Source organism: Mus musculus, chromosome 3, assembly GCF_000001635.26.
Source record: "Mus musculus strain C57BL/6J chromosome 3, GRCm38.p6 C57BL/6J".
In the NCBI taxonomy this organism is placed as follows: Eukaryota; Metazoa; Chordata; class Mammalia; order Rodentia; family Muridae; genus Mus; species Mus musculus.
This window is the reverse complement of record NC_000069.6, coordinates 156,540,356-156,561,753: the sequence shown is the minus strand read 5'-3', so window position 1 is coordinate 156,561,753 and position 21,398 is coordinate 156,540,356. Positions and strand designations below refer to the sequence as shown.

The following is a 21,398-nucleotide window of genomic DNA, read 5'->3' as shown; positions in this document are numbered from 1 at the left end:
CCCGCCCAGGGATGGAGGACCAGGCAGGGAGGGGGGCCGGAGAAGCGAAAGAGATAGATCAAAAAGAGGAAAGAAGAGGGACTGGGAAGCTAGGGCGACTGAGGATACGCCGAGGTCTAGTCCGGCTTGGCAGCGCGAACTAGAGAGCTTTGCGAGCCGCGGGGCTGGGAAGTCAGGGCATAAGGGCCAGGCCTGCCCTCTGGTGCTTTCGGCTCCTCGGGCCCCCGACTTTAAAGTGCTCAAGTTGGGGTCGGCGCCATCATGACGCCTGAGACTGAGTGAGTTGGCTTTTTTTGTTGTTGTCTTGTATTTTTTTTTTAATCCTGACTAGCTAATAGCGCTGTTAATAAACTGCCAGTTAGCTCTCTCTTCTCTCTCTTCCTCTCCTCTCCTCTCCTCTCCTCTCCTCTCCCCTCCCCTCCCCTCCCCTCCCCTCCCCTCCCCTCCCCTCCCCTCTCCTCTCCTCTCCTCTCCTCTCCTCTCCTCTCCTCTCCTCTCCTCTCCTCTCTTCTCTCCCCTTCCTGTTTCCTTCCCTCCGTTCCTTATTTTTCCTTTAGTGGGGGTATTTCTTTTCACCCTCTCTTGGAGATAAGCAGGGATTGTGGCGGCGCTGCTGCTTTACGGGGACAGTATAGTGATTCGGGCATGCCGACCGAAAGCTAGTGCGTGTGTGAGTCCGCCTGTGCGTACTGGAGAACGCCTGCCCTTCTCTGTGCGTCTTGATACTAACTTGCGCATGAGTGTGTGTGCGCGTGTGGTGTCAGCACAGAGTGTCCACTTGTGAGAGGGAGATGGAGTGTGCAGGGCGCGTGCTGGGCCCGGGAGCGCGCGACACGCAGGCGCAACGGGAGGGATGGGCGGGCCTTACTGGGATGCAGAGTTGGAGGAGGCTGCAATCAGTGTTTTAATTGTGTGGAGCTAGGCGGTCCTGTTATGTAAGAGGCAGTTTAACCCATTTGAGCCTACTGGGCGGAAGGCTTGCGCATTCGGTTGAAGCCAAGGCATTCCTCGGCTTTAAAGAGTCCCAGTTGTATTTTTTTTTTTCACCGCCTCCCAGTTGGGGTGGACCTGCATCCTTTGAGCAGTAACCTCAACCCCTCAAGGGGCAAGCAGTGTCCCGCGGATCTGCTAGCCTACGCCCAGGTCAGGGCAAAACAGGGTACAAGGCACGGGGGTCACCCCATAGTCCACTCTTCCCCCCCCCCCACCCCCTTTCTGGCACTCATTTTCAACCCTAAGATCCTAGAGGTCTTCCAGGCGATTTGCAAATCAATGAGAGAATCTGAATCCAGAACAGCGATTCCAGTGCCCATGAGGAGTTTGGGAAGCTGGTGGTTAGAAATAACTTACCCTCACCACTTGGTTTCCCCCACCTTCCGCCTGTAGCGGTATTTACAAAACACATTCGTCTTTCACTGGTGCTCATTTGAACTCCTTTATTTATTTATTTATTTATTTATTTATTTATTTATTTTATTCTTTTATTTTTTTCTGAACGCCAGCAGGGCCCCGCGGCAGAGCGCACTGAAGCAAGGATCTCTGCAGGGGTCAGCATCCGGCTTCCTCCCCAGACTGAGCTCTTGATGAGGCAGGCAGGAGTCATAGATGTTGGTGGTACCCAAGGTGGCTTTTTATTTTTTATTTTTATTTATCACGTTGTCTAAGGATAGATGGGGTAGGGCCAGCAATTCACATCACCCGGGACCACCCAGACTGACTATCCAGGAGCCTCTAAGCAACATCACCACCCTGCAGAAGATTCCCTGCGAGGCTCAGCAATTAACGGAGAGGTTTGCAGCAGGAGCTACTGATGTGATTAGTATTCAGGCTTAATTCTCAGAACCCGCTCGGGAATTGAAAGTGCGGTAGTATTCAGCCGCATTTCGAAACATCAATAAAATGTTAGTCATTTGCGGATGAATGAAAACATTTTTCTTTACCGTCTGCTGTGCTAGGGAAATTATTGTCAAATGGCAGCCTCCCACTAATATTGATGCCAGATACCTAAAGCTCTCCTCTTGTGTACTTCATTTAACATTCTTGGCAGTGCACTCTGGATAAAGCTTAAAATTATCTAGGACAAACGAGGTATTAGAAGGCTTGACTTCCCACTACGTGGCCAACTAGTTCCATGCGGTATTATTTCGCTATCGATAAACTAGACGCCAATGAAAAGAGGCAGAAGCCTCAGTTTCTGGCATTGAGCCAAAGTTTAAGGATATTGTATGCAGGGATGGAAGAGCCAGCGCCTTCAGAGTACAAGCCACTGAAAGACATCCTTTCCTAACTGCTTTCCCCAGAGACTAACTAACATCTTCAGCAGTGGTAGTGGGGGGTGTTGGATAGGATGGGGGGATTCTGTGGCCAGGGAGTGAGCTCTACAGCAATTTTAATATGTACAACAACCCTTCAGGCTCCTAGACCGAAACTGGAGCCACTTCTATTTAAAGGCAATGAGTTTCCTTTCCTCTTTCTGGTTTCTATCTGGGCTTCTAGTCGATGATCAGAAAATACTTAACTCTTACAGAACCAATGTAAGCAAAAGAGAAGCCAAGGTGATAAATGTTGCGATCTTAGAGTTTATTTGTAAGTATGTCACAATTAAGGAATGCATGTCAGGCAGTTGCTCTAGCCCAGTGCTTTTATGCTGCCCTCTGATTAAACAGGGAAATGGGAAATAAGTTTATCCTCATGTTATTGCAGGCTTACCATTTGACCCTTCTGAGGGTTCACATCTGAGGGTATTTTTCAGGTTTCCTAGCATTTGCTTCTGAGGCCTCTGAATTCTTCCCAGTAGAGATATAAACTCTGGAATTCTTTGCTCCTGTTGAGGAAACTATAGAGTAAAACCATGTAAGAAAATGAAAATGGTAGAAAACCCTACCTGTAGAATAGAAGGCCACACTGTCTTCAAATGGATGGTGACTACCTGAGAGGATGTCATGGGATGGTACCCAGGTCAGATATCATGGGGTGTCTTACTTTGTAAGCATGCATTTCGCTGTTTCTAAACCTCAAGTTCCTCCATATAAAGAATTGAAAGTACCAATATGGAGTTGATGTGGAACAGCCATGTAGAGCCAAGTAGTGATGGTAGATACTTGTCCATCGGTTTACACTGATTTTTCCTCTTACCTATGGCCTATGTTTTTAAACACTCCGTGGTATATTGGAAAGGAGACTGTTATGTCTTTAGAATTTTCATTTAAGGTTTGGTGGTGCAAATGAGATCGATATTATGAAAATATAGGGCAGAAAAATCTTAGGCAGGACAGGACCTAGCATCCACTTGAAAGCCCTGAGAGTAAGAGTATATTGTAGTTCTTGAAGGCATCAGTCAGAGCACTGTCCAACCAGGCTAAGGGTCTCTCACTTGCACAGTGATTCATTTTGAGTTAAATAGGCTTAAGTTTGATGGATTTTCAAGTCATTGTGAAACATTAAAAACAAACCAACAGAACCACCACCCTTAGGGAATTATTAGAGATTCTCAGCCTAGCCCCCTTAAAAATTTGGAAACAGGCAACTAGGATTGCTTTGGTAAATGCTCACTCAGTAGCACTGCAACCTCAGTAGGTAAAAGTTAACAGCACCAGGACTTAGCCACTGTGCTATTATTCACTGACATTGCTAAATATCCTGCCTCACAGAAGCAAACCATTGCAAGTTAAGAACTGACCATTCAGTCAGAGGTCATAAGTATAGACATTTGTGTATGAACCCCCTGCCCCCCCACACACACGCACTTGAGAGTGCGCACACACACTGATGAGGCAGTGCTGTGGCCCACACCCATACTGCCTTGAAGTTTACAGAGACAGAAGTACTCCTCATCTAGCAGATTCTTGGCCCTGATTCCTTGAGGAGATCCAGTTAGATGAATGGAAGGGGGGTAATAATTAGCCCCAACTGAACTCCTTATCATGTCCCTCGTGTACTGTGCTGTGGCCATACACTGTGGCCAGCTCTTCTTAGTGTGTGCTATGTGTGCTTTCCCCACGTGTGGTTCTTTGCTAATGGCTATGGTGAAGGAGGTGAAGGGGAGGGACCTCTTAGATTTAGATCAGAGTTAAAATGACAAGTCTCAGCTTTAAGTAATTAACTGCCTTCCAGGAAGAGGTGCCTCTGTGCCCGTCTTTCTTACATTAGACCTACAGGGTAGGCAGACTGAGAAATGAATATCAAATAAAAGGGAGGGGAGTTATTGGCTAGTGGTGGTGTCATTCCATCTAAGCAGTGAGTCACAGCAGCACAGAGGTCTCTGAGCTGCTAGGGTGGGTGGGGATGGTGCCCAAGTTGTTCCCCAAAGTTCCCCACATTCCAGAGAGATGCCACAAATGTAATCTAAGAACTTCAACTGGGAATCATCTAAGTATGAGAGAAAAAACATTCTCAAACACTAAAATCTTTATTCTTTTTTGCTTGTAAGATGAGAGATTTAACTACATTTCATTGCATATTTTCATGGGTTATAAGCAATAACTTTCATGTAATAATCTTAATGATCCTTTTCACTTTCAAAAGTTTGTAGGAGCATCTGGTATATGAATTAAAACAGAAACATCAAATTTGATGTTTTCAATTATATGGTGAAAAACTAATAATGTTATATTCCCAAATAAGTATACCATTTTATTGTTCTATTTCATAATTTGTCAAAAGTTCTTACTCAATATAAACATGTTTATTTTGTGCATTTACTGTCTTTATAACTACCTCCTTCTTCCTTTGTTCTTTGACACTTTCTCTGTCTTTCGTGTCTGTGAAAGAGGGCTGCTTACTTTGTAAACTTACGGCATTTTGACTGGAATTGGCAGCTTTCATTTGGAATAATTATTACTCCTAATTTTGTAAAAGAGAAACATGAAAACCATCGATAATTAAATAGGTTAAAAAGTCAAAAGGAATTCTAGAAACCTCTGAACTGTTGTAACTCTTGCTGTGTGGATTATGATGCTCATAAAAAAGTGAAGACTAGAGGAAAGTGCCCATGTCTGAAATTTAACAAACTATATGAAAACCTTTCAGAATTTACAATAGCCTACCAGATTTGTTACACTGTTTTCTTTTGTTCTGAAAACAATCACTTTAAGAAACATACTAAAGGAAACTTTAATAAAGCATTGGGCTGTGTATACACTTCTATACATATTGTAGAGAGAGTCACCTGCTCCCAAACACCCCCCAAGAACTCTATCTGTATCACCTCCATTAGTTTACTCAAAATAGCAGAGTTCCTCAGCTCCTGGTCCTGAGGGTGTTCATTCTGCTGCCAGCATCTTTGCTGTTTCCTCTTCTACAGCATCCAGGTCTCCAGCCTGTGGATCTTTCCACCAGCCTTCAGGCTGAGTCTTTTCCCATCAGCTGATCCTCTCTAAAAAACTCGGGGACACAATCCTCAGTCTCTCATGATCCTATACCAAGTCAGTTGGCAACAAGACTAAAATATCACTGCTAATAAATACTGGGCATGGTAACCAAGTTGGGGCCCGGATACCTTCTCATTTAAAGTCATAAGCCTATCCCCATGAAGAGAGTTATGGTGTAGTGTGTACATTAAATGATGTAATAATACAGGGTCTGGAAAACAAAGCTAAACAAATACACCAGGGTACGTTTCAACAATGGTGCACGAAAGTTCAACAGATAGTGCTCAGATCATCGAATATCAGTTGACCTTTATCTGACAGTGTACTAAAATAAAATAAACTCAAATAGATGAAATATCTAAAGACAGGATCGGAACCCATCTTTGTTCCTTGGTACTCACTTTGAAGACGATTGAGATATCACATCAAAGTCCTGGGACAAAAATCAACGGTACATATTATGTCAGTCTAAATACCTTTCAAAACCAAAAGGCGTGGAAATAGTAAAGGAGCCTACAGAATAAGGAAAGCATTTCCAGGTTGCATATTTGATGGTGGAGTGATATTCAAAATTTATAAAGAGCGTGTATTGGCTGGTTTTGTGTGTCAACTTGACACAGGCTGGAGTTATCACAGAGAAAGGAGCTTCAGTTGGGGAAATGCCTCCAGGAAATCCAGCTGTAAGGCATTTTCTCAATTAATGATCAAGGGGTGAGGTCCCCTTGTGGGTGGTGCCATCTCTGGGCTGGTAGTCTTGGGTTCTATAAGAGAGCGGGCTGAGCAAGCCAGGGAAGCAAGCCAGTAAAGAACATCCCTCCATGGCCTCTGCATCAGCTCCAGCTTTCTGACATGCTTGAGTTCCAGTCCTGACTTCCTTGGTGATGAACAGCAGTATGGAAATATAAGCTGAATAAACCTTTTCCTCCCCAACTTGCTTCTTGGTCATGATGTTTGTGCAGGAATAGAAACCCCGACTAAGACAGAGTGCTTACAATTCAATGACAGGAAAGAAGATAACTGGATAAAACTGGACACAGGGTGAGTAGACCCAGACATTTCTCCAAAGAAAACATATAATGCCCATTGATATCATCATTCTTGTTGTCTTCATCATCATAGTTGCCATCACTGCCACCATCACCCTTGCCACCATCACTGTTGCCTTCGCCGAGCTTACCAACAGCTACTTCAGGAAAAAGTCCACTGCGGAAGAAAAAATGAAAAAGTACAAATTCTTAGTGACAAGCAAAGCATCACACCAGTACCTCCAGGATGAACAGTCTCAGCACCCGAGTGTGAACTGGAGGACAAGTGGACGAAGCCTCTAGTCTCATCAGCACACAGACACTCCACGATGAAATGCCAGTGACAACTATGCCTCTGAGCTCCCTTTCAGCTGTAGCAAGGCAAAGATATGAGTCTGTCCAATATCTAGGGCTCCTTCCAGAATATCAGATGCACCCTATATTTAATTGCTGGATGTTTGGATTGCTGCTGCAGGTCATGGTGAGTACAGGCCTCACCACCAGAGAAAGCTCATACCTGGGCAGGCAATAGCTATCCCTAACCATCATATCTTCTGGATAGTGTTCCTAAACACCGGCAATCTTGGTAATTATTTTTTGTTTCATCACTGTAAAATATTTTAAGTCTATATGACATCCAAATTTATGTATTTCCTGGCAATCCATAGAGAATTTTATCAGAACTGTGTTAGGTGGGTTTGTATATATTATATGGATAAGTTAAAAATGAGTGTCAAAAAGATTTTCAAGATGAAAATATTTACAATTCACCTATAATTTTAACTTCGGTAGAAAATAAACAACTTTATTCTGGTTGTATTTGGTAGAATATAAACAAATTTTATATTCACACATGCTATTTATAATGTGTAATATTTAGACATTATTATTGGGCTCAACAAACATCGGCATTGTGCTCATTGAAATAATTTCATTTTACGCACAAGTTCTAACTTTAGATAGTATTTGCAGAGAACCCACAATTTCTGCATAAGACATAAATCATGATTTTGAACAAAAGTGATGTGCTTTATTTGTTAATGATCACCAAGATTTACACTCACTCTGGCCTGCTGGTTTTATTTGGATTTATGAGTTATCACTGATTTTCCTGCTCTGAGATGTCTTGTGGTAATACAATTTGCTGCTATCCAGAGAGCAAACCCTGATGCCCTCAAGAACTCTTGATTCTTTTCAGCACAATCTCCCCAGAGAAAGTAGAGAGCATCTCATTTCACCAAATGCTTTTCTGTCCCAGCTTATTGTTTAAAAAGCAATCTTGGCTTTCTCAAATGACTCATTTATTTGGAAAATGTGTATATAATTGTGTTAGTTTTCAGTGTGGCCCCATTTGGCTTTTGAAGGCTACAACTAAATTTTAAGATCAGTTGTTTCCACAAACAATTGGGTGGGGAGTGAACGGAGATCTTCGGAGTGGGAGATTACCAATGACCACAATAATCATACCGAACACAATTGACATTTATGTTATTCTGGTTCAATATCACCTGTTTGCTTATCCTGAATAGATTTGCCATAGGTGACTAGCAAATCCCGCCACCATCTGATTGTAGAAGCGATTGAAAGTACTGAAATCAGGTGCCAAATCAAGAGGACTTAAGACAAAGCAGATAAAAATTTGTGGAAAAAAAAAAAAACCTGCGAAACCATCTGACAACTTATGTGGAAAACTCAGCAAATTTTAATTCACTTAACTCATATTAAATATGAGTTTGTATATGGTAGGCATAAGGGACAAATGCATAAATGCATATTAATTAGTCACATCACATCGGTGATATATAATATTATAGAGCTACTTAAGAAACAGTATTGTGTTTGTTTTAACATCATTTTGTGCACAACTATTCATTTCTTCTTTTAAAACATAGGAAATTATCACTAGTTGAATTATCTATTAATAACAAACATATTTCAAAACATTGTTTGAAATTGTTGTGTCTCAGTTGAGTCTCATGTAAACCAAGCTAGCCCCAAAGTAAAAATGTAGTTGAAGATGACCTTGAATTTCTGACCATCCTGCTTCCACCCCCAGAGGAGTGCTGAAGGCACAGGTTACACCAGATATCAAACCCAGAGATCTGCGTCTTGTAAACACCCAAGAAACAGGTTTATCCCTACCACCAAACTCAGAAATAGTTTATTGAATATATATTACATCCTAAGATTTAAAAATTACATTCATTCATTCATTCACTCGTTTGATTTAATGAGTGCATGTGTGGAATTTAGCAAACTACTTTACAGTCAGCTTTCTTCTTCCACCTTGTGGGTCTCGGGGATCAAACAGGTTATCAAATGAGTTAGCAAGCACCTTTAGCCACTGAGCTACATAGGTGTCCCATGCCCTAAGTTTTCTACTTTAGGAAGAAAATAATAAATCCTTGACTGTAATTTTAAAATTTTTACTTCCTTTTGGCAAGAGAGGAATTTAAAATTCAGCATTGCTTTTAACTAGACATCTATGTTCTTACACCCATAGTTTACATGTAGTCAAATACTTCAGAGCAATCTTTTCAACACACAAAACTGTTCTGCCACATCTAGATCCAGCCTCACACTGTACTGGGAAGAATGATCCAAACCCTCAACATGTCTCAGAACTCGAGACTTACTGTCTGTCATCCTTACTAGCACCTCAACCATGGGCTAATGTATTATTATTAAGCATAACTGTAACAAACTTTAAGAAGTAGAGAGGTGTATTTTTTCATAGTTTGGAGGATAACAGTAAAAGAGACAGGTCTTACAGGCTGAATTCTGCCTGTGTCTTCCTTTATTTGCCAGCAGATAACTGCCCTCCACCACCTATCATAGGGACAAAGCATATTACTTAAGGACTCCTAATGGTTTGGAACCCTTTTGTGGTTCTGAAAAAGTACAGACATCAGGGTGAGGCTTCAACATAGGGAATTCAGGAGGGCAACTTTCTGGCCAGAATAATCTTTATTTCTTAAGACCTATGTTGTCATGTGCACTGGTACCACCTTGCACACTCCAACGTACACACACAGCAGAGGAGCAAGAAATACTCACTGAAATAATGAATGTAACCATCACGTCTCGTGCATGTCTGAACATTTTAGAAGATTTTAGAATTTGAGAAGACAGCTCCTATTTCACACACACACACACACACACACACACACACACACACACACACACACAATGTTTTCTTACCCTCACTTCATATTATACTTTCCCACTTCCCATCCTTTCATTCCAGCTCCTCATTCCTAACTTAAAAGTCTATATTCTGTCTTCAGGTCATTGTTTTGTTTTGTTTTGTTTTGTTTTGTTTTGTTTTGTTTTTATCCCCTCTATAATTTGATGACAATAATTACCCACACAGACATTTCCATGAAATTACAAGATTTCTTTCTTTTCTATCCTAGAGTACTACCCCACCATTCCTGTGCAGTGCATGATCTTCATGCATTCATTGCTGAGGGAACTTCAATTGCAGGTGTATTGAAAAACATGTGTAGGTAACATCTCATTACACACAAATATCTGAATATTCCTTGGACAATTTCTAGTCTTATTGAAATGAGGTGACATGTACTCTTCTGAATGAACTTGGCTTGAGTTCCTTCTTACTGAGCTGCTTGCTTTGGGTTCCATTGTTTTGTATAGCATTTGTTATCTCTTCACTGTCTGCCATCATATTCCTCAAACTTGTTTCCTGAGGTGAGTTTCTTGTGGGCAGCATATGGTTGGACCATTTGAAGAATACAATGCAACAGTGTGTGTGTGTGTGTGTGTGTGTGTGTGTGTATGTGTGTGTGTGCGTGCTTTGCTGTTGTTTTGTTTATTTGCTTGTTTTTGTATTAAGGGACCAGCAAAAATGGCTCTGTGAGATTGTACTGCTTATCAAAACATGTGTAGCTGATTGTGACCTAGTTAGTGCTCAGTGACCACATGTATCATAATTATTATTAGGAGGACTATTCTAGTCAAATACATAAAACTCTTGCAGGACACCAAGGATGGAACTGACCAGAGATATGTATTTACTGTGTATTGAGCACCACTCCATCTATGTTGAGGTATTTTATTGAACTCTTTTCTTATATTGACTCCCTTGCCTTTTGCTTAAAGGAAGAAAAAGTTACAAGTAATAGAAGAACTAACTCATTCAGGAGCCCGAAGAAAGGAACAGAACTTCTAGTGTGAGATGCTGAGACCGCCTCACTGTGAAAGGTGTTCCCTGTCCATTCTGATAAGAGGGGGACTGCACAGCTTGGATTGATTCATGTCTCTTGCTTGGATCCTGCAACATCTGACTACAGTGCAGGAAATAAGTAAGGACAATGTCAGAAAGCAAAGAGCAGGAAATTACACGGGGTGAGAGTTATACATGGCCTAATTCTCTAAGTCCTGCTTGTTCTGCCAGTGGGTTAGTGTGTTTCAATATCTTATATTAAGAGCAGGCATTATTTTTAATAGTACATCTCATTTTCTCTCTAGAGAAAGCAGGAGATATAATGCATTCTGCAAGACTACAGCAGTGGCTTTCCAGGCACAGCCTAGTGGGCTGGGTAATGTACTACCTCAAAACCAGAGCAAGGTCTACCCCAGAGCCTTGATAATGGCTCCACAGGATCAGAACACTATGCTCTCACACAAAACCCTTTTAAAACAATACATATTTTATGCCCCTTTATCTATAACTGAGGCTTTCCAAGGCAGAATAAATCCTGACGACTTTGTTAATTATATATTGAGGATATTGCAGAACTCAAGTGTAGGAATAAAGCCAAGCCTCAACCAGAGACACTCAATTGGAATATGGTACATGGTCAGCAGCTACTCTCTGCTTTCTCTTCTGGTATTGATTTTGTCAAATAACTTTCTCCACTTCTCCTGAGGTATGGTGATCTAAAGGTATATAAATTTTTCTTTTGTATTTTGCAATTAATAAAACTTTCAAAGCCACCCATTAAAATCCAGATACTAATTCTAAATAATCAGAGAGGATAAACAACACTCTAGTTTACACTAATGTTCATTTGATCATCACTGTGAAAACAGGTAAGATTAAAAACATATGGGGGCTGATAGCTTAGGGCAGTGGGATTTTTCTCATGTTGTAACATGCTCTCAGACTTTAACAAAACTGACTCCTTGACAGAAGTACCATTCATTCTATAAAACCCAGCACATATATAACACCACCTGCCAAACTTAAAACAAAGATCTAATCTGTCAAAGTCCATAGTTCTGAGAAAGTTTCTACATTTACTAACTTTGCATTTGGCTTCTGTATTTTCACTTTCAGCTAACAGTTCTTGTAAATGGACGTATGTCAACTCACGATATAAATTTTGTGTTTAAAACCTCACCCTGAGAAAGACTCACAGCTCCACTGGGATCCTGAACATGCAGAGTATTTTCTACCCTCCAGCCTGCTATGGCCTTCTCTTGGCTCTTCTTCTCTTAAACTTGTAGCCTTCTCTGGTAGACATCTCACAACAATGAAAGGGGAATCACTCAGGATGAAACTTGTCTATACTTTATGTCTATACATTGTGCTTTACATATTATAATTTCAAGGAGATTACTAACTACTCATGTGTTCAGATTTAAAGTCATTTTAAAACTTCTATTCTACATTTCAATATCTATACTATCCCCTCTCTATAATTTTGCTTCAATTTGCAAAAGTGGGGTGTATTTCTATAAGTAAAAGTGGGCAGAACATTTGCCTACAGGAATGTACCTTGTATCAACACTTGTGTTGTCTCTGTACATGGGGCTAAGGAGCCAACAGTATTGCCATTCATTTAAAGATGGTTCCACCCTGTTTTGATGTAGTGAGCACATGATCCCATGCTGTGAGCTGTGAAGTGGTAGGTAGCAGAGATGCTAAGTGGGATTGGTAGCAGGACCTCCCTGTTAGAACCAAGCAATGGTACTTGCATTCTGCTCTCAGCTTGCTGACTAGCATTTGCAGTGATGCCTTACAAAGACTGCTGACCTCAGCTTGATTCAGTAAGTTGGATTCTAATCTGTCTATTTCCACTACAGTGTTTATACATGATTTCACATACTACGGTTGGACAAGAAGGAACTACTAGGTATATATTTTTTGAAAAAAAATTCCTTGAAATATTTTTCCCAAATCAATATTATTTTATTCTATGCAATTAATCTAAGACATTTTAAGTCAAAATACTGTTTCCAAAAAGTAAATTACATTTTCTATTAAAACCTAAATGGCTAGGCACTGGATATGACTCACTGGTGAAGAGCACTGGCTGACCTCCCGGAAGATCCAGGTTCAATTCCCAGCACCCAGATGGCAGCTCAGTCTGTAATTCCAGTTCTAAGGGAATTGGCATCCTCACACAGGCCTAAATGCAGCAGAAATACCAATGCACATAAAAATAAATGAATCTTAAAAAATTACTTAAGTAAAACCCAAAATGGCATGTTTTCAGTGCTACATCTATCACAACGGCAAGACTAACTTTAGGAGCAAATGCTCTTGCTTTTTCCATTATAGTTCAATCATAAACCATGTATATATGTTATATATATTTATAATTTACAGTTGTACATGAAAGTTTAATTTATATCATAAATGGATGCTAGATTTCTTATTTTTTCTTTTTGGGTATATATATATATAAAAGTTTAATGTAGATCATAAGTAGATATGTGGTATATTTCTTACTTATTTTCAGTAATAAGGTAGAATAATTATCTAAATATAGACACAGTTTTACTATGAAGTTGTAGAAGTAACACTTTGTAACACACTTTAGATTGTAGGATAAAATTGTAATTTTTCCTTATCAGTCACACTAATAGTCTTTGAAACAGTTTTTCCAGCTGTTAAATGACAAATATGTTTTGCAAGAATGAAAAGTTTTAGCACACACCTGACAATAAATGAACATGCTGAATGTTTTACACACGATATCTGTTGTTTCTTGTCATTAATGGAATTAACAATGATCATATTCATAATGTAAAATTAAGAGATGATATTAGCCAATAATTGTAGATAAGTTAACAGTACAACCAATAATAAAGTAAGCAGAAAGAAATAATATACTTTAGAGAGCAATATTCTTCTAGCTAATGTATTCATTTCTACGTACACTTCATTGCCTAGCTGTCTTTTCAAAATTAAACTAATTATTTTACTAATGAACAGAAGTAGAGTCTGAAATAAGGATATCTATCTTTTATAAATTAGCAACGCTTGTAGTTTAAATAAACAACAACAAAAAAAGTTGTTTTAGAAACAGCCCATTTATCCTGGAGATGTTTAGTGAAATTAGAGTCATAAAAACAAGACACTGAATTGATTTCTTGTAAGCATAAGCATTTTTAAAACCAGGAATAGAGTTCATAGTTTGACTTATACATGAGAATATGTCATTTTGAAATTTATCTTCTTATCTAGAAGAAGATAGCTGGTTAAATGGTTGTTTTAATGAAAGAAGAATGTAAAGATTATCCTAGGTGTATAATAATTTTTTTTTTCTGTAAAAGGACAGGACAGCATGAGCCGGAATCAACTGTATCATTGGAATATGTATTTTAGCAACTGACTCTCCTATGAAAGCAACAGTAAATTAACAGAGGGTCAAACAACTCAAGATTCTGTCAGTAATTAGTTGTTGTGATGTATTCATTGACTTGACTATCCTGAAGGTTACCCTGACAGCTGGATTCTGAGTGAGTTCTTCAGGTTGCTTGAGGAAAGGCTAACATCTGAGTCAGTGAGGTGAGTAAGGAGATCTACCCTTGCCAACATAGGTGAGCTGGTGATCACCAGTGTGGCTTGGGAAAAAAACCCAAGCAGCAAGAGGTAGGGTGTGGGAGGATTTGCTCCTCGTCTAATGTATCTCACGCTCTGACTCAGGAACTCATACCAGGGATCCCCATCCCTGGCTCCCCTTCTACCAGGTTTTCAAACCTTTGAGCTCAAAATGGGGTTCAGATCACTGGCTTCTGGGTGCTCAGAGCTTCAGACTTTGACTTCATTATGTTGCTAGTTTCCCTGGTTCACCAGCTTGCAAATAGTAGTCTGGGCTTTTCAGACCCTGAAAGTATGGTGTCAACTTTATAATAAATCCCCTCTTTATTGTCTGTCTGTCTCTCACTTATCTCTCTTCAGTCATTCTCCATCCTTGTCCACTCTATTGATCCCACTTCTTTGGAGAAATGTGATAACAGGTGTACATAAGGAGAAAATATAAACATCAAAATTCAAAATTATTTTTTATATTTCAGCACTATGGCTGACTCTTGGATATCATCTGTAACCCTATTCCCTTGACAATGAATAACACTGAATTCAATTAAAATCTGACCCAAACAAGAAGGAGCCTGAAGCTACAGTCTGTCTACATGAAAAACAAATTGGGAACTCAGTAGGAAAAGACACTTGCCTCCTAACCTGACCACCAGGGTTCTATTCCCTAGACCAGCATGGTTGAAGAGAAGACAAACTCCCATAAGGTCTCCTCTGGCTTCAACACTGTCCTCAGGGTCTGCATCTGGCCACACATACACATGTTACCTAATTCAATCTTTCATTAATAAAGTTCCAATAAAAGAAGTGAGCAATGAGTAAGCCATGAGAGCAATGTGGGCACAGAAGAGCTAAGGGTCAAGCTTCAAGCACAGTGCACAGCTATCCATAGCCGTGTGCACATGGATGTGACAACCATGTTGGCAAGGTATCGACTCAGGTATAATGCAGTATTGCAATGGTGGTGGTGTCAGACATGTTCTGGCAGGTAGGGTTGATTTCTCTCTGGTGAGTCTGTCTAAGCTGGTAGATCCTGAAAGGACAGGACCCCTCCTTATTAGTAATCGTAAAGCAGGTTCCTGTGTTAACCCTAACCCCATGGAGAGACAAGCTAACTCAGTCCAGTTCATGATGTACAGCATAACACATGAGATTTGGGGCAAATCCCAGGCTCATATTACTCTCTACTGAGACATTAAAACAAAACAAAACAAAACAAAACAAAACAAAACAAAACAAAACAAACAAACAAAACTCATCTTGAGCAAATCAGACTTATGACTCTTCTGGTATTTAAACATAAGTGATCACAACCCTTTAAAACTTTTAACACAGAGACTCCATGATAAAGGCTAGAAGGCATAATTCTCTCTCTGAAGTGAGACATACCAGCTTCACAACCCACCAACATCAGATGTTATAAAGTGGTCACATCTTCGGCAATACTGGAAAAGAGATGTAAGAAAAAAAAATCAAGCACTTTTTATCATTATTATTATTATTATTATTATTATTATTTTATTAGATATTTTCTTCATTTACATTTCCAATGCTATCCCAAAAGTTTCCCATACCCTCTCTCCCACTCCCTAGCCATCCACTCCCACTTCTTGGCCCTGGCATTCCCCTGTACTGAGGCATATAAAGTTTGCAAGACCAATGGGCCTCTCTTTCCAATAATGGCTGACTAGGCCATCTTCTGATACATATGCAGCTAGAGACACGAGCTCCAGGGGGTACTGGTTAGTTCATATTGTTGTTCCACCTATAGGGTTGCAGATCCCTTTAGTACTTTCTCTATCTCCTTTATTAGGGGTCCTGTGATCCATCCAATAGCTGACTGTGAGCATCCACTTCAGTGTTTGCTAGGCCCTGGCATAGCCTCACAAGAGACAGCTATATCAGGTCCTTTCAGCAAAATCTTGCTAGTGTAAGATTTTGGAGGCTGATTATGGGTTGGATCCCTGGTTATGGCAGTCTCTAGATGATCCATCCTTTTGTCTCAGCTCCAAACTTTGTCTCTGTAACTCCTTCCATGGGTGTTTTGTTCCCAATTCTAAGAAGGGCCAAAGTGTCCACACTTTGATCTTCGTTCTTCTTGAGTTTCATGTGGTTTGAAAATTGTATCTTACCTCCATTGTTGGTGGGATTGCAAATTTGTACAACCACTCTGAAAATCAGTCTGGTGGTTCCTCAGAAAATTGGACATAGTACTACCAGAGGATCCCACAATACCTCTCCTGGGCATATATGCAGAAGATGTTCCAACCGGTAAGAAGGACACATGTTCCACTATGTTCATAGCAGTCCTATTTATAATAGCCAGAAGCTGGAAAGACCCCAGATGCCACTCAACAGAGGAATGGATACAGAAAATGTGGTACATTTACACAATGGGGTACTACTCAGCTATTAAAAAGAATGAATTTATGAAATTCCTAGGCAAATGGATGGACCTGGACGGCATCATCCTGAGTGAGGTAACCCAATCACAAAAGAACTCACATGATATATACTCACTGATAAGTGGCTAAAATCAAGCACTTTTAAAAGAGAATATAATGTAACATAAAGCTGCACTGAGCAAAATTCATGGGAAAAATAAGAAACTCCTTATGTGTTCACAGCACAGCACATGAGCTTAAGCATGTACCTCCTTGGTATGCAAGAGGAACTCAGCAATATCAAAGGTAGAGAAATTCTCTCAAATTGATAATCAGACCTCTAAGCACAAATACAGAAGTACTGGACGAATCACAGTCACATCTAAGTCCACATCAAGACATGCAACACTCAAACTCTCCTGGTGAGTATGCAGAGATGATTCTCAATGTCAGAAAAGATATGCACACACATAAAGGGGCACACGGTAAACCTGGCAGCTGTTGTCATCAGAATCATGTAAGCATGCTACCCAGTAAAACAATCCTCTGGAAAAAGGAGGGATGTGGCACCGACAAAAGGCATCCCCACCAGACTCATTATGACCAAAACTTTTCAAACTGAAAAAAAGGAGGTGACAGTGAGTTGGAAGGAGACTTCAAGGGCTGTTAGTTACTCTTAGAGTAAGTAGACAGACAGTCTTAGAATGTGCAGGTGTCATGAACCTCGTGTTATACTCATGCATTTATTATAAAGACTAAGGAGCAAGACAGCTACAATAAAAACAATAATCAAATCGATCATTTTTATTGGATATTGTCTTTACTTGCATTTCAAAGGTTATCACCTTTCTTAGCACCCCCCATACAGACCCCCATCCCATCTCTCTTCCCCTGCTTCTATGAGGGTGTTCCCCCTCACCCACCCACTCCCATCTTCCTGCCCTGGCATTTCCCTACACTGGGGCATCTCTCATTCCGTTGAAGCTCTACAAGGCCATCCTCTGCTACATATGAGGCTGGAGCCATTCCCTCCATGTGTACTTTTTGGTTGGTGGTTTAGTCCCTGGGATCTCTGGGGTTATTGGTTGGTTGATATTGTTGTTCTGCCAGAGCAATTATACAACAAAAGAGGTCGAAAGGATACCAGTTGGAAAGGAAGAAGTCAAAATATCCCTATTTTCAGATGATATGATAGTATACATAAGTGACCCCAAAAATTCCATCAGAGAATTCCTAAACCTAATAAACAACTTCAGCAAAGAGGCTTGATATAAAATTAACTCAAATCAGTAGCCTTTCTCTACTCAAAGGACAAATAGGCTAAGAAAGAAATTACGAGAATGACACTATTCACAATAGTCACAAACAATATAAAAACCTCAGTGTGACTCTAACCAAGCAACTGAAAGAGCTGTATGACAAGAACTTCAAGGCTCTGAAGAAAGAAATCAAAGATTTCAGAACATGGAAAGATATCCCATTCTCATGGATTGGCAGGATTAATATAGTAAAAATGGCCATCTTGCCAAAAGCAATCTACAGATTCAATTCAATCCCCATCAAAATTCCAATTCATTTCTTCATAGAGTTAGAAAGACCAATTTGCAGATTCATTTGGAGTAACAAAAACCCCAGGATAGTGAAACTATTCTTAATAAAAGAACATCTGGGGGAATCACCATCCCTGACCTCAAGCTGTACTACAGAGCAATATCGATAGAAAACTATGGTATTGGTACAGAGACAGGCAGGTAGATCAATGAAATAGAACTGAAGACCCAGAAATGAACCCACATACCTATGGTCATTTGATCTTTGAAAAAGGTGCTAAAACCATCCAGTGGGAAAAAGACAGCATTTTCAACAAATGGTGTTAGTTCAACTGGCAGTTAGCATGAAGAAGAATGCAAATTGATCCATTGGGGGGGGGGGGAGGATTCTTTTATTATTATTAATCATTCCATTTGTTTACATCTCAAATGAAATCCTACTTCCAATTTCCCCCTTCCATCAACCCTCCATCCCATGATATCCCACTTCCTGGTTACCCCTCTACCACCACCCCATCTCACATCTGCCTCCCCCTCCCTTTTGCCTGTATGAGAGTACACCCCCACCCATCCACACTACCCCACCCCACTGCTCCAGCATCCCCCTACTCTGGGGCATCAAACCTCCCTTGGACCAAGGGTCTGCCCTCCCATTGCTGTTGGGCAAGACCATCCTTTACTATATATGTATCTGGAGCCAAAGATTCCTTTAGGTATACTCCTTGCCCAGAGTGCAAGGAGATAGGTATGGATCAATTTGAATTCTTCTACATGCATACCACCAGTTGAACCAGCACCATTTGTTGAAAATGCTGTCCTTTTTCCATTGAATGGTTTCTCTGCACAATTCCAAGTGAATCAAGAGTGAATCAAGGATCTTCGCATAAAACCAGATACACTGAAAGTAATACAAAAGAAAGTGGAAAAGAGCCTCAAACACATGGACACAGGGGAAAATTTCCTGAACAAAAAAACACCAATGGCTTATGCTCTAAGATCAACAATAGACAAATGGAACCTCATAAAATTGCAAAGCTTCTGTAATGCAAAGGACACTGTCAATAGGTCAAAATGGCAACCAACAGGTTGGAAAAAGATCTTTAACAATCCTACATTTGATAGAGGGCTAATATCTAATATATACAAGGAACTCGAGAAGTTAGACTCCAGAGAATCAAGTCAATCTTAATCCAAAGAAAGCTACTTTGGTGCAACTGGATTCAGAATACAAATTTTGACTAACTCAATGTCCATTCATAAACGATTCTCAATATATCTTGAACAGGTAAACTTCCATATGCCCAAAGATTCATCTCTTAGGTATGTCTCAGCTTGATGGGTGTAGTTGTTTGAATGGAAAAGGCCTACATAGTCTCCAGTACTTGAATACCTGATTCAAGTTGAAGGTGCTGTTTGGAGTGATTTAAGTGTTGAAGCCTTGAATGAGGAAGTCACTGGTACCTGGGCTGTGAGGTGAAAATTCTCACTTATTTGCAGACCACTCATTTTGCTTCCTCCCAGCCATAAAGAATGTGAGCTCTCAGGTTTCTGTTCTTACTACCATGTGCCTCCTACTACAAAACTGTTCCCACCATTATGAACTCTAGGCTCTGGAGCCATCAATTAGCATACACTTTTCTCATCAACAGAAAAGGGATTAAATCACAGGGTCTTTTAAGGAATGGAGATGAATAGAGAATGATTGTTATCATTGACATTGGGAAGCAGGAAGGAGACCATGATGTCTCATGAATAGCCTGTGTTAAAAAAAAAAGAGCGGGATAGTACAGCAGCAAGCAGCTGGATCTTCCTCCTCTTAATTCCTCCTGCCATGAGCTAGAGATTTCTCATTAAAGACACTCCAATAAAACACCCACAGACACCCACACAGTAGCCTACAACACACCCAAATGGATCCTCCAAAGACAAGGGTAAATGATGTTTTTATAAACCAACCAGTTTCAGATATTTTATGCGTAACAAGACAAAATAAATGAAAAAAAATCCATGTTGAAGACATTTGAAGACCTTTGCTGTTACTTACAATTACATAACTGAATAGGAAAGAAAAGAATGAAAAATGTTATTTAGTTATGGTATGACAGTCAACATTGAAAGTCTGAATAACAAAAATAATAATAAAAAAAAATTTCAGGACAGGATGCTAACATAGAAAAATCTATTAATTTACTATTACCTGGCAATGAGTAAGTAGAAGTTAAGTTAAAGATTCAATGCCATTTGTATAAGTAACTTCCAAAGTGAAATATGTAGGCTCAGTCTAACAAAGCATGTAGGATAGCTAATGAGCAAAATCCTGAAATGTTACAACTATTTAAAAAAGAAGAGTGCAGAAAGGTAATCTTTACAAATGGTAAATGTAGATATTATGTCATGTCTTCAAGACAATCTGCAGATACAGATGAACTGATTTAAAAGCAGGGGTTAGAATACCCAGGTTGTGTGAAAAGGAAAAAAATAATAAGGTTAGGAAGCTCAGCTGTTCAATATTTAGAGATAGTTAGGATAATTGGTCATTAATTTACAAATTAACAACATGTGAGTGAATTTAAAGCATCAACTCAAAAATTGTATAGAAAATTACCAAAAAACTTACACATAACTGTAAACATGGAAAAATTAAATTCTGGATCTCTTTCCTATTTTACCTTTTTCCCCTGAATTTGTTGGAATTTCTTTTCCCACCTTAGAATTCACTTTGCCATGCATGAGGAAAAGACACTGTGTCCCAGAGCAGCCTTGTAATAATGGATTAATTCTCCTGTATGACCCCAGTTGGGTCTATTCTCATCCCCTTGCCAAGGGACAACTGAGGCATGGAGAGAGACCTTGCAACTATGGTTACATATACTATGAATTTAGTGCTTATATGTGTGTGCTGTCTGCTTGAACACCTTTCCTGTGAAACTTCTTGCTACAGAGAAGAGTCCCCCCTGGCACACAGAAAATAGTAAAGAGAGTTTGTGATTCATAAGTATTTTCTTTGTATTTGACATCTGTGGTGGTTTGCATGGGAATGATCCCACAGACTCATGGGTTTGAATGCTTGGTTCCCAGTTGGTGGAACTTTTTCAGAAGGATCAGAAGGTATGGCCTTGTTGGAGGTGATATGTCGGAGGGGTGCTGGAGGTTTCAAAAACCAATGTCATTCCCAGATAGCTCTTTCTGAATTAGGTATGTGGATTACTCTGTGAGCTCTCCGCTTCTGTTCCAGCACCACGCCATGCTTCCCACTAAGATGCTCATGGACTCTGACC

At 40.0% G+C, this 21,398-nt stretch overlaps 1 long non-coding RNA gene across 3 annotated transcripts; it reads left to right on the top strand.

Annotated features, from left to right (window-relative positions):
• Positions 1 to 7: 7 nt before the first annotated feature.
• Positions 8 to 15,001, top strand: 4930570G19Rik (RIKEN cDNA 4930570G19 gene). Of its 3 annotated transcripts, NR_040399.1 has the most exons (4): positions 67 to 278; positions 10,517 to 10,719; positions 13,922 to 14,156; positions 14,666 to 15,001. It is a non-coding gene; the product is annotated as an RIKEN cDNA 4930570G19 gene (long non-coding RNA). The 3 variants fall into 3 exon arrangements; NR_040398.1 differs by lacking the exons at positions 13,922 to 14,156; positions 14,666 to 15,001 and adding an exon at positions 9,811 to 9,899 and having other exon boundaries at positions 10,517 to 13,339; NR_040400.1 differs by lacking the exons at positions 10,517 to 10,719; positions 13,922 to 14,156; positions 14,666 to 15,001 and adding an exon at positions 1,506 to 1,921 and having other exon boundaries at positions 8 to 278.
• The last annotated feature ends 6,397 nt before the right edge of the window (positions 15,002 to 21,398 follow it).